This window comes from Macaca fascicularis, chromosome 1, assembly GCF_037993035.2.
Source record: "Macaca fascicularis isolate 582-1 chromosome 1, T2T-MFA8v1.1".
NCBI lineage: Eukaryota > Metazoa > Chordata > Mammalia > Primates > Cercopithecidae > Macaca > Macaca fascicularis.
Window position 1 is genome coordinate 15,454,639 of NC_088375.1, and position 14,405 is coordinate 15,469,043.

At 42.5% G+C, this 14,405-nt stretch overlaps 1 protein-coding gene and 1 long non-coding RNA gene across 3 annotated transcripts in view; one reads left to right on the plus strand and one right to left on the minus strand.

Annotated features, from left to right (window-relative positions):
* Nucleotides 1–14,405, minus strand: part of KCNK1 (potassium two pore domain channel subfamily K member 1) — a 52,806-nt gene that overhangs the window by 21,433 nt on the left and 16,968 nt on the right. The gene's annotated exons all lie outside the window — the stretch shown is intronic.
* LOC135970916 (uncharacterized) lies at nt 3,615–4,056 on the plus strand. The gene is made up of 2 exons (XR_010586827.2): nt 3,615–3,736; nt 3,841–4,056. It is a non-coding gene; the product is annotated as an uncharacterized lncRNA (long non-coding RNA).

Sequence of the window (14,405 nt, forward strand, 5' to 3'; positions counted from 1 at the left end):
ACTCTTCCTAGCTATACTAGTTACAAATAACCTATATGCTCCCCTCTGTTCTCTGCACACATTTTAATATTCCCCAAGTCCTTCAAGAGACCTTCTTCCAACTAACAGTTAGATGTTATTAAAGCGGTCCCTGACAATAACTAAAGACTTAACAATAGTGCTTGGGACTACAGGTGCCCACCACCACACCGGGCTAATTTTTTTGTATTTTTAGTAGAGACAGGGTTTCACCATGTTGGCCAGGATGGTCTTGATCTCCTGATCTCGTGATCCACCTGCCTTGGCCTCCCAAAGTGCTGGGATTACAGACGTGAGCCACCGCACCCAGCCTACTTCTTAAATTAAAATCCTCCAATGATTTCCCATTGCAAATATTGGAAATAGAATGTAATCTTTGATTTCTTGAAATGGTTTACAGAACTCTACAAGATCTGGCCCCTGACGACCTCTCTGACCAAATGTCTTACCATTGTTCCTCTTACCACATCCCTCTGGATAGAAGGGCCTTCTGTCTACTCTTCAAAAAGCTTGAGATCCTAGCTCAGGGCCTTTGCACTCACTGTTCCCCTGGTTTGATGCCTTCTGCACTCAGTCTCACAAGACTGGCACCTTCTCTTCACTCAGACCTCAGACCAGTATCACTGTCCCAAGAGAAGGCTTTCTCGTTACCCTTCCTAAAATAGCCTCACTCCCTTCCCAGTCATGCTCAAGCTCAGAATCCTGTTTCAATTTGTTGTAGCACCCACTCCTATCTAATTGAATTATGTACCGATTGCCTTCCCAACTAAAATGGGGACAGGGAACTTGTTTGTCTTGTTTATCATTGTATGCCTAAGTGCTAAGAGCTGCTTAGTCAGAAGTATGTGCTTAACGAATATTTGTTGAATATATGAATTAGTAGGTACTATGGTTTGACCGTGTCCCCCACAATTCATGTGCTGGAAACGGAATCCCCAATGCAACAGTGTTGGGAGGTGGGGCCTTCTGGGTGGTGTGTAAGCCATGAGGGCTCTTTCCTCATTAATAGGTTAAAGCTGCTATAAAAAGGGCTTGTGGGAGTGGGTTTATTCTAGCGCTCTTGTCTTCTGCCATGTGAGGATGCAGGAAGAAAGCCGTCATCAGAGGCTGGTGCCTCGATCTTGGACTTCCCAGCCTCCAGAACTTTGAGAAATAAATTTCTGTTCCTTATAAATAACCCAGTGGTATTCTCTTATAGCAGCCTCAAATGGACCAGGACAGTAAGTGGTCTGTTTAAAAAGCACCATGAACCCCCCTGAAATAGGTGGCAGTTTTATTGCAAAGAAATGTGAACTGCAACAGTTGTCTCAGAATTGTGGCACCCTAGGTAATTTTTGTCTTGTTATACTGTTTTTGTTTTTGTTTTCATATTCTAAATATTATTTGTTGACTGTGAGGCTGGGTTTGGGGTCAGGTAGAGGGGTGGACAGGAATTAGGTGAATTTAAATGTTGCCCTGTCTGGAGATGCTGCTAGCAGTGGTATAAGTGAATCCAACCCTACCATATTCATGTGCTAAGTAAGGAGAAGTGAAGCAGTTTTGGCTCCTCCTGCCAAGTCCACACCCATTTATGAGGTCCAAGTCTCCATCTCTCTTCTTCTAACTTCTGTAAACAGGTAACAACAGGAAACAGTCTGAGGATAAGATAAAGAGAAGCACTGTCCGGGAGGAGGTACAGTGTTTAAAGAGAACTGACCATAGGGAAAGTGCTGCACTCACAACAGAAGCTCAACACAGAAAATGTTTTATTTTGGAAGAAAATGCAAAACCGTGAGCTCATACATAGACCTGGATTCCAGTGAGTGTGTAGTGAGTGGACCAGCTGCTCACCCGGAACATGCCCACTGGCCATTTTATTTCAGCCAGTACCCACAGCCTCCCCATTCTCTGCTCAAAGTCCCTTACGTATATTCTAAGTCCCTACTTCTCTCACCAAATCCAATCCTCTATTCCTAACCACCTGAGGATGTGCCATAGTCACCTATAACCCCACATATCTACGACTGAACTAGCAAGCTCCCCTCAAACCTGCTGTGGCTCAGAGATCAGCTCTACTTCTCTGACTCCTCCTTCCTTACCACTGACATTAAAATGGCACCAAGAGGCCAGGCATGGCAGCTCACTCCAGTAATACCAGCACTTTGGGAGGCCAAGGCAGGTGGATCACCTGAGGTCAAAAGTTCAAGACCAGCCTGGCCACCATGGTGAAACCCCATGTCTACTAAAAATACAAAAAAAAAAAAAAAAATTAGCCTGGTGCAGTGGCACATGCCTGTAGTCCCGGCTTCTCAGGAGGCTGAAGTAGAATTGTTCAAACCCAGGAGGCAGTGGGTGTAGTGATTCGAGATCATGCTACTGCACTCCAGCCTGGGTGACAGAGTGAGACTCTGTCTCAAAAGAAAAAAAAATGGCACCAAGAGCCATTGACTTTGGAATGATTTCCCAAATCCATTGTTTTTTCTCTACCACTGCTGTGTCTCAGTTTGGGTTGTTCTACACTGTCCATCTCCCACACCATCACTTCCCATGGCCACAGGCTAAAGGGCAGATTTCACAGGTCCTCTCAGTGTCCCTCATAAACAAGCCCTGCCCATCTGTCCAGCCTTACTGCTTGCCTGCGCTTGCATCAGAGAACCAGGACGTGGTCTCAGAACATCCCCTGCCCTTTCACACTTGCATGATTTTGCACATGCTGCTCCCTTTCATCTCTCTGACCTGTCTTCAAGCCCCTCAGGGCCAGTCTCCACTCACGTCTGTCTGTCCTTACCATGGAGCAGAGGAAAGCTACACAGTTCCTTTTCTCACCTCTCCAGAAGCTTGCAGTGACCACATGACAGAGCTCTGGCTAATGAGATCAAAGTGGAAACCTGGAGGGAAGCTGGTTTGGGGGAATCTTTGTTCCTTCTTGCCTTTATCACAAACAACACATCTGCAGCTAAGCAGGCATCTCATGAGGTAGAGTGACTAGCATGAGGTCAAAGCTAGAGTGAGAGACCAGAACATGATGCCCCAAAAGCAGGAAAAATTGCTGAGCTGACGACAATGAAGAAGATGATGCAGGGGAGCTCTCTGCCTCCCTCTGTTTGCCTAAAAGCAGGAGACAGATGACTGGCAAACACACAAGGTATCCTGCCCACCTCTCCACCAAAGGCTAACCACTGAAGACAGCTTTGACCCTCATCAAACATGAGATGACACCAGAAGAACTGATATCGACAAGTTTTATTAACTAATCTTTATCTGCCCTGCCATTTGTTTGTCTTCTGCCCAAGCTGCTCCCCTAGACACTCAAAGTCCTTTTCTTTTGTCTTGTCACTTGCCTTGAATTTATTGTTCTTTGTTGAAGATGCTATCTAAACCACTGCTTTGAGTTACCATTCATGAGGTTTCTCTCATGGGACATGCACTGCTTGTGTTAATAAACTTGCTTGTTTTTTTTCTTGTTAATCTATCTTTTGTTACAGGGATCTGTCTCAACTACTTATGAACTTAGGAGGGTTGAGGAGAAATTCCATTTCCTCCTTGACACCAGCACAGGAGGAAGGAATGGCAAGCCAGGAAGTGCCAACGGGACCCCGCCGTGTTAAGTGGGGATATAACACCCCATCTGCTTACTTCCAGACCTTACAGTGTGAGAACATTTACATGTCCCTCCTACAAATTTAAGCCACTATAAATTGGGATTTTTGTTTACTGCAGCTGCAAGCAATCTTAATCGGTACATCACTTGTATTACAATCATCAGTTTAGATGTTTCTCTAAGATATGAGCTGCTTGCTTACTGAGTCTATTTGTCTCTCTAACCCTGAAACCCTGACATAGGGCTCCACGTGGAGCAAGCTTGTAGAAGCCTATGAAACTTGAGAGGACTCAAAACACAGAGGAAAGGAGCATTTTAATCAGGAGGTGGTGTGCTCTGGCTGAAGATTCTTCATCGTGACTCAGCCCTCCGACAGGCAGAAAGTAGAGTGAAAACACCTGGTGAGAGCCATACTCTAAGCAACTACAGAGTGTCCTACATAAAAAGTCTTCCGGCTTGTCTGTGCTTCCATTTATTTGCTGATGAAACTTATCATTTCAGAATAAACTCACTAGATTTTAAAAGAGATGCCAATTTAGACCAACACCCTCAGGCGTCGCCTATGAGAAAAGTAGAGCCAGTTGGCCGGAGATGGTGTGGCTCATTCCTATAATCCCAGCACTCTGGGAGGCCGAGGTAGGTGGATCACCTGAGGTCAGGAGTTCAAGAGCAGCCCAGCCAACATGGCAAAACCCCATCTCTACTAAAAACACAAAAATTAGCCAGGTGTGGTGACACAAGGCTTTAATCTTAGCTACATGGGAGGCTGAGGCCTAAGAATCACTTGAACCTGGGAGGTGGAGGTTGCAGTGAGCTGAGACTGAGCCACTGCACTCCAGCCTGGCGACACAATGAGACCCTGTCTCAAAAAAAAAAAAAAAAAAAAAAAAAAAAAAGAGAGAGAGAAAAGCAGAACCATAGCACAAGAGCCAGACCTGACCCTCATTCTCTACACTATCCCAGAAAACCACTTCTTTTGGAGCAATTTACAGTACTCACTTAAGAGATTAAAAATACACATGTAAAATGTTACCAAAGTTCCATCACAGGGAAATCAGTTCACATGAAAATGACTTTTGAAGTCAATTCACTTGATCATTAATATCTAACTATAATTAATTACTTCCAAGTCTGTTTTATCTTTCAGTGCAGATAAAATTAGAATATAATGAGTCTGCTGAATTCAAGCTAATCAGTAGGTCAAAAGCAAGGTTAGGTTTCCTGAGAGTCCTTTAGAGTTCAGCAATAAGAATTCCAATTATTTCTTTATCACTTCACCTGCCCACCTGGCAATAAGTCAGTCTCAGCAGTTAAGTCCACACTGACACCAACACTACATAATTGATTATTTCTTATAAGTGTTTCCACGCCTTTTAGAAACTATCTATGGTGCAACAAAAAATAAAAAATTCTCAGAGGAATATGTTTCCAATTTATTCAAATGTTACCAAGAACATTTAACTCTTCAAACCAGGATTATTTGGTTTTCTCCCTGCAGCTTCCCACATGCCTGGTAGGATTCCAGTCTTTCTCAGTTGGAGAAAAGAAATCTTACCTCGGATCTCTCTTCGGATAGAAAGCTTACAGTACCCTTTGTGAATCCTCATTTGAAAAATGAGAAGATTGAAGTAATAGTAACAACGCCTTTCCTACTCAACTTCTTTTCTATTCGTCCCAATGCCCCAGACCACCAACTGCCCAGAGCAGGAAACAGGCAGGGGAAGAGTCCCACAGAGGAGTCCCACCAGGTGTGTTCTGAACCTGGCTCATGTGTGAGAAGGAACCAGCATTCAGGCGCTCTGCAGGAGGGAGCTCTCCGGATAAATCCCAGGAGTACAAAAGCAAAAATACGCAAACATGCAAACCACAATGCCACGTTCATGAGATGACCAATTGCCTCACGGTTGTGTGATTTTTGTTGTTGTTGTTGTTGTTGTTTGTAATTGAACAGCTTAAGAAGCATCGTCTCTCTCTCTTATGATATTACCGAGAAAGAGAATCAAGTATTTGATACCAATACAGAAAGAATGTTCAATGCTTTGTCAGACGTTAGGATTCTTCTACTTTAAATACTCTTGCCAAATAAATGAGAAGGACGCTTAGAAGTGAAAAAGAAGGTATTGCTTATGGGAAAAATGGATTCAACTAGGCAACATAAAAGTCAGAAAATTGACCCTTCTCATATCTAATCAAAATACACAGGAATACATTTTGGTTCTGATATTCACATTCTTAAGACATATCTACAATTTATCAAACAATTTGAAATGTTGCAGATTCTTCAAAGAAACACAGGACTAGATCCGTGCTCTTGTCTTATGGAAAATATACTTGTGGAATCAAAAAGCAAAGAATATTTAAAAATGCAAAACAAGATATTAGGGGCCAAAAGAGTGGTTAAAAATATGCTATATAAGAAAAAGGAGAGCAAGCACTGTGTGAGGTCAGTTAGCCCTTTCTTTGGACTTTGTCCTGATTCAGGATCATATGAGCGAAAAACTCAAGCCCTGTATAGCCATCTGTTCTTTGGGTGCATTAGGACTGGAGCCCATCAGCCAGGGCAAACCCTCACATGGGTGCACAAATGTGGAGAGAAGACTTCCAAAGACTTGGATCAGAGGAAACTAATCATCCCTAGGCTTATTTTTTAATTTTCCCAAACAGTGAGTGTTATTTGTTTTGTGGACATTTACCCCGAGGTAGCGGGAAACATGTATCTGCCACTTCCAGACATACACACTACCCCACAGAGCCAAACGTAGGAAGAACAAGCTGCTCAGTAGAATCACATGAGTTCCTCCCTTTCCAAAAATATTACTCTCTGGCATAAAACATTTTCCTGCACATGGATGGCCTCACTTAGTCATTGAGCCAATCCATGGATGCAAAGCTGGAGTGTTCATCACATGCTGTGGGTCCTCGGTTGGCTCCCCACAGCCCTGCACCTGTGCAATATGGCCACTCAGCCCCAAAAGGACAGCCCGGGGAGCTCAAGGGGAGGCCCTGAGGCTGGTGTCACCATGGCCATCACTGCTGTGCAGCCTACAAAAATTGGTCAACGCTTTGCTTCACAAAACTGCTGCAGAGCAGAGTTTACTCTGCAGTGCTCCAGTCCAATCAGGCCTGGGGAAGAAAAGCATTCTCCCTTCTGCAAAACCCTCATTTCTCGAGTTGACAATTGCATTCTTTTTTTTTTTTTTTTTTTCTTTTTTAGGTATTGGTTATCAAAAAACAAGAGAAACAAGGAAAAGAGCCATTTTAAAATTTCAATTAATTAAATTATTTTGACATTTAAAATTAAAAAAAATTTTTTTCCTGATAAAACCATCAGACCCTTCTTTGTGGGACCTCCGGAAAGAGCATCAGGTGGGCTCACTGTCCAGGACAGGAATACTGGAGTCGGGAGAAGAAGGAGCTCCCCGGTCCTCCCAGTTTTAAAGATCTCACATCAGACACTTATTTGGCTTTGTTTTTAACCACTTAGGATATATAAGCTAACAAAGGTGAATATCCACACCAGTTTTTTACCAACGTTATAATCAATGCTCCCTTTGGATAAACAACATAACAAAAATAAATATACCAGAAGCAGGAGAGGATAACCCTGCATTTTTTTTTTCATTTTTCCATAGCCCAGGACATTGTCAAGCATTCATTTCTGTAAATTGCATGATAAATATCAAATATTAAATATAATACTAAGTCTTCAAGCTGTCTATCCCTCTCCCTCCACAACCCATTGAGAATCACTGGTCTTAAGGGTTTTAAATATTGAGTCTATTCAGCCCAGTGAATAGAACTATTTCAAATGTAAAATGAGTTTCTTGCTCCTCCAATGATTGAATTGGGTTTGCTCTCAACCCTGAGGTTCCCAAAACGACATTACATTCTAACATTCCATTGCACCAGAAAGCAGAATTCCAATTTGTAGGTTTTACACAGATGACAACCTCATCACTGGTCATGTCCTTGGGAAGACACCAGAGCCATAAAAGGGCTTCCATCAAAAGGCTGGTAATTCTGTCTTTAAGAAAAGATAAACTTGCACTGCTAAATAGAAAGTTTTAATTTGAAGGAGCTGAGAATCTAGCTTGAGAGAAAGGATGGTGAAAACTGAGAGACAGGCAGAAAAATTGGTATGTATATTGGTGAGTTTTTAAAAGTCCTTTGTTTCTAATTTTCCTTAGATTCTCACCTTACTGAGGAAATGGATGCCAACTGACATGAGCTCTTATAGAAACCCACCAGCACATCTCCCATCCATAAAAATGATCTCAGTCTTCTCCTGTTTCTGATGCCAGCTCTCTTCCTGGATATGGGGTCTTAGCCCCATTCACCTGCTCAAAAACACAGCCCAGTGAGCCTGCCTTCTTTCCATAACCTTACCGCTCTGCCATCTCACCATCTTTTTTGTTTGTTTGTTTTTGAGACGGAGTCTTGCTCTGTCACCCAGGCTGGAGTGCAGTGGCGTGACCTCTGCTCACTGCAAGCTCCGCCCCCCAGGTTCACGCCATTCTCCTGCCTCACTCAGCCTCCTGAGTAGCTGGGACTACAGGTGCCTGGCCCCACGCTGGGCCAATTTTTTGTATTTTTAGTAGAGACGGAGTTTTACCATGTTAGTCAGGATGGTCTCAATCTCCTGACCTCATGATCCTCCCTCCTTGGCTTCCCAAAGTGCTGGGATTACAGGCATTAGCCACCGCGCCTGGCCCCATCTCACCACCTTAAACACCATCTCTTGATCCTCCACTTCCCTGCCACCTACTGCCCATTCTCCTGTGCCCCTTTGCAGGACAACATGTAGAAACCATGATCCCCCTGTTGCCTTCAGTTCCTCCCACCTCTCTCGTGATCCTTTGACCTCCAGGACACTGCAATCACCTGTTTTTCCTATGACATCACTAACCACCCCCCAGTCCTCTGATTCGATTTCTCCCTATTCAGATATCTAATGTGAGGGAGCCCAATCCCACACACTCAACTACTTCTTCTGTATCTCCACTTGGCCGTCACACAGGCATCTAAACTTAACACGTCCACAGCTGAGTGCCTGGATTTTTTTCACTACCTCCCAACTTGCTTCTACTGGGGTTTAGCTCCTCTCAGTCAGTGGCACCTTCATCTCACTGTTGCTCAAGCCAAAACCCTGCAGCCTCACTTATCTCTTGTTCTCTCTCTTTCCCTCATTTCCAATCCACCAGCAAATCTTACTAGCTCTACCATTAGATGACATGCAGAATCCACCAATTCTCACTCTCCTGCTGTAGCCCAAGCTGCCGAGATCGCTCTGAGGATTACAGTAACAGCTTCCCAGCTGGTCTCCCTGATCGGCCCCCAGCCTCCCATAAACAGCAGCCACAGCAACCCTAAGAAAACAAGGATATCATGTTCACTCGCTTCAACTTCACTCGCTTACAACAAAACCTAACGTCCTTATCAGGGCCCATAAGGTCCTACATGATCTGACTTCACTACTTCTGTAACCTCATCTGCTACGACTCCCCACTGTTTATTCAGCTCCAGCCACACTGGCCTCTTAGCTCCATACTAGGTATACTCCTGGCTCAGGGCCTTTGCACGTGGCTGCCGCCACGGCCTGAATGGTCTTTCCTCTATTATGCATAGAGCTGGCTTACTCACCAACTACATACAGGTCGCCTACTCAGAGAAGCCTACCCAAGACACTGTGTGTAACATATCAACGTTCTCTTCGATGCAAACCTTATATCACCTTTCACTGCTTTATTTTCTCTTAACACTTATTTTATGTAAAATACCTTATGCTTTATTTATTTATATTATGGTCATTCCTGCCTTCTGGAATAGATATTATATGGCAGGAATTTTAGTCTATGTTGTTCCCTGATGTTCCTCCGCATCTAAAAACCTGCCTGGCACACAGTAGGTGCCCCCAAAATATTTTGCCCAAGTGTGAATAAATGAATCAACAAATGATTGAATAAATTTCATTTGGCAAAAACAAATTCATAGCTTCGTTTTCAACAACAACAACAAAAAACCACATTATTGGCTTATGACTTATTAACATGTTATTAACTAAATCATATGTAAAGAAGTATTACAATTTCAAATAAAAAATATGTATAGCTGTGCTGTCCTACTGGCTTAAAGCTTCCACTTTTATTCAACAATTCAAAAACATGAAAAGCAACAAAAATGTGATGGTCTTGGAGGCAGATTCTAAGTTGCCTTTAGGCAAGACTATCTGCTGTTGATTATCATATTTCAAGCCTAGCAGAGATAGGCTCAGAGTGGAATTCAAAATATATGTGTGACCTGAATAAACACTAAATATGGCTTTTATTTTCTAGTTAAATATCATTATTTATTGTGCTGTTCTGGGGCGACTATACCCTCAAGGGATATTCTCCATCCAACCGAGTATATACATAAAACATTTCTATGAAAAAGATGATAATTTTTCCATTCACAAATTGCTTTTAACAGAATCTTAACGTAGTTTCTAAAATAAAATTTTTAAAAAACCACTTGGATATTTACCTGTTTTAGCTATTAGGAGAATTCTATTTTAAAGAATTGGCCTAAGCAGTCCATAGGTGGGACTAGAGAACTATTTACAAGTAAACACTCTTCTTTCTTTTGGAGTTGGGCCAAGGAGTAGAACAAGACTTGAGTACAAGTGAGGGTTATAATATATATCAATTTAGCTTTGAAAAGAAACAATTATTTCTTTGATGAAGTGTTCTGTCTGGACATAATGACCACTTCATACTCATATGCCTCAGCAGCACATACTGGCCAATTGAAAAACTTAATCAGGCTTCTGTCTGCTCCCAAGAGATGATCTTGCTTTTCCTTCAGCTTTTCATTAAGTGATTCTAAGGAAGTGTAAGTGCATGATCATTAGCAACAGAAGTTTCCCTAGCGACCCCTATTACTAAAGAATAACCAGAGCACTTAATAAAGCTACAGTCACTGTTGCGGGGCATGTGGTGGGCATAACAATCCCATGAGCCCTGCTTAGAAAAAAACTCTGCCCTCAGCTTCGCTGACGTTCTCCAACAGCCGCCCTCCGGGACTGTCTGAGCGCTTGGGTTTGAGTACCTGTACTGCCACTTCCAGCCGCCGCACATTACACAGTCATTTATTAATGCATTATCTGGCCTCAGATTTCACATGTGTAAAGCAGGGATCATTAGTGTCTGCCCTGTTGTCCATACATAAACGTTTTAACTACCAAGAGAAGTGATGTTTGTGAGAGCAGTTTAAGAACCTGAAAAGCTATACCAAAATGTAATTTTTTTTTTTTTTTTTGAGACAGAGTAGCTCTGTTGCCCAGGCTGGAGTGCAGTGGTGAGACCTTGGCTCACTTCAACCTCCACTTCCTGGGTTCAAGTAATTCTCCTGCCTCAGCCTCCCAAGTAGCTGGGATTACAGGCACCCACCACCACACCCAGTTAATTTTTGTATTCTTAGTAGGCACAGGGTTTCACTGTGTTGGCCAGGCTGGTCTCAAACTCCTGACCTTGTGATCCACCCGCTTCGGCCTCCCAAAGTGCTGGGATTACAAGCGTGAGCCACCACGCCCGGCCCCAAATGTAAATATTCTTATTGTGTGTGTCTATTTCTCATAGTCCCCTTCTCATCGTAGCCATTGCGAAGCATATGTCTTCATAATTTTTTGTACCCAGCTATTAATAAATGAATAAATAAACTACTGCTATGTTGTGGATGTGTGACTATGTTAATTTCACTCCCTCCTTATACTAAAGGCTAATCTACCATTAATGAAGCATAATGTTTTCTTCTTAAATCATGTGCTGTTTGTATCTCTTCCTTTAAAATCTTCTCCTCCAACCCCAAACAACCACCAAAAACTATCCCTCCTAAAATGAAACAAAACATGGAATTTTAGACATTGGAAACTGCAATACCAAAGTTTGTGTCCCTAAACACTAAATAAATTTAGTATTTTATAGGGCATTAATCAAGATTTTAGACATATTAGCACCACAACTTTATATTTCTAGAGAGATAGGCCTATTTGATAACAGGACTTCAAATTTCACCTTACAAAATTGGTGGTTTAGAAATGTGATGAAATCACATATTCTCAGATTCAAGAATATTCCTTGAATCCTTCAGAAAAACAAACATTAAGTTCATCGGGCTATCAACATTTCCCAAGAACATTATGTTAATCTAGCTTATTTTGACATGCTAACCTACATGAAAATGCTCTGCAGAAGAATGCTGTAATACATACTCTAATGGGGCTTTCTTCTAAAAGTGTGGTGTGTTCTTTTTTTGTTTTCTTTACATACTTTGACAATTTCATACCTGTCAGAAGAAGGCAAATGGCAAATCCATCTAGTATGGGATAGATTTCTCAGGGTCACAAAAGAAACCAGTATCACTTGTAACCTCCTCTTCTCCACCCATGTTTCTCCAGGCTCTCGTTGCTATTTTCATATGATTCACTCACTAAAAATCAACACAGTTATCATTGAAATGGCAGGCAGAAGCAAACCCAAGTCAACAAAAATGAACCTCGTCTTTGTAAAGGCCAAAGAGGAAGATGTGGTCTGGAGCTGCAGGCAGACACACGACACTGAGAAAACAGGTTTCAAAACATTTCTGAGAACAGAAAGGATGCTCTCCTTCCAAATGTCTTTACATGAAAAGACTGCCTAAGAGATGGGATGCCCCAAAAAACTAAGTCCTGAGAGCTGAACTGCTAATGAACCTGATGAGGGAGAACAATGGAAGGACAAAGAAAGCAGAGTTGCCAGTCAGGGCACACTGGGCTCCTTCTGAAAAGAGGCACAAACCCACGATCCTCAGGAAGAACAGCCAGGACCTCTAAGATCAGTGAGTGGACAGCAGAAGCACCAATGAAGGGAAGGACAAAGAAGTCACATCCAGTGTGCAGCACACACTATGTGGTCACCAAGTGGTAGCAATTACTGGAATCACTGAACCAGAGCTCCCTGTGAAGCCCACACAACAGAGGCCAAACCACTGCCAGCACAGCCAGCAGCAGCACCTACACTGAATCCTGACAAGAACTGTTGGCAGCTTGTGAAAAAAAGAAAGAAAGAAATCCAGTACTGGTAGGGTTGTGAAAAAATGAACCTTGAGGTTCATTAGTTCATTAATTGACCTTACCATCCTATCTGGTCAAAATTACTAATAAAATATTCTCCCCGCTCTATCCAGTAATTTGGTTGCTTGCATGTCAAAACTTATTAGCTTCAAATTAGAGCTCATAGTTTTAGGGAGAAAAAAAGAGTAGAAAACAGGGCAACGATGTTAAAGTGAATTCATGCAGAACCTGTCATCAAAGAAATCATTAACTTAAGCAGCAGCTTGTGGGAATAAAATGAGAGAGCTCCCTGAGCTGAGTGGACAGAGCATATATTAGCCCATGCTAAGAAGCCTTTTAGCCAAATGTCCTATTCCCACTTAGCAGAAGACAACGCAATGTTCTCCTGTTCCAATAAGCACAGCAGCACGCATGTGGAACAGGGGACAGGATGGGTAAATTTTGTCATGGCATCTTGGGCAACTGCTGTCCAACTGACTTTCAGGGCTACAGCCAGGTTGAACTATGAGACCTCTGTCAAGCCTAGCAGTGGTTCCCTCTGATCGAGCCAAAGAGGACCAACCTAGAAGTCAGTCTCAGTCAGGGACATTTCTGGATGAAACACCTCCCCCTACCTCTGCATTTAATGGGAAAAGGAGAATTACTTGCTTAGAAAAAAAGCAGAATCTATCAGCATGTAATGAGATCCAGCATTACATAGGAACAAGGCTAATGTGTGAAAAGAGTGAGCACATTTCTTTAGGAACACACAGCTAAATTCTAGCTCAGCCTCACTGCACAGATGAGCAAATGAGTGGAGAATGGAAACACTTGAAAATAAATGAATGGTCTCACTGTGTACCCTGACACACGCCACCTTTTTAGACTTGCAGAGTAGAGATGATGAGTGAGGGTAACTTTAGTGCACTCTTAGAAGGCTGCTTTCAAAACCATCATGTCTACAAGCAGGGAGAAATTCAGTTAGATTAACGGCGAGCTCACCTACTGCACATTCTTCAAGATACCAGGACACAAACGAGAATGAACATTTTTTGCTTTTGAGCTGATAACCGTTGAGCTTAAAATCCTATCATGAAAGAGAAACATAAAGAAGCAGGCCTAATTAAACTCCGTGTCTCAGGGCAGTGATTCTCATTCTTCCCCAACAGTTAAACAGGAATTAGGGGTTCAGTGAGTGACAACCTTTCATGGGCATATCCTGATGTTGTCAGAACCCTGCACCTGGTGGCAAAGGGAAACACAATAATAATCGGTCACCATCACGCCTACTTGAGTTAGCAATTACCACGTAGGTATAAATAAAATAGACCGTGGATGATGCACACTTTTAAGAGCCAGAGGTGAGGCATGGTCTTTTCCTTGTCAGAACATGTAAGAACAGAAGTAAAGGTGACATTATTATAGGGCTCATACTCAACCTACTATAATTGTTTTAAGTAGCTCTTTTGGAAATGCTAATATCTACCTCTCTCTTTTGCTGCAAATGAGCTATGTATCAAGTTTCTACGGTGCTCTCACTGCTCTGAGAGTGCACTTGACCAACGTGACCTGGAGAGGGAGCATTTCTGACATTGACATTTACCAGAGTGTACCCTCAGAGGTTAGATGACAGGTTATTAAGAGATTGAAAGTCTCATCAACCTGGCTTTGCTTTTCAAACGTTTCCACATACCTGTGTATCTCCAGACTTGGGCGTGAGTGTGGAAGTGCTTTGGCTAA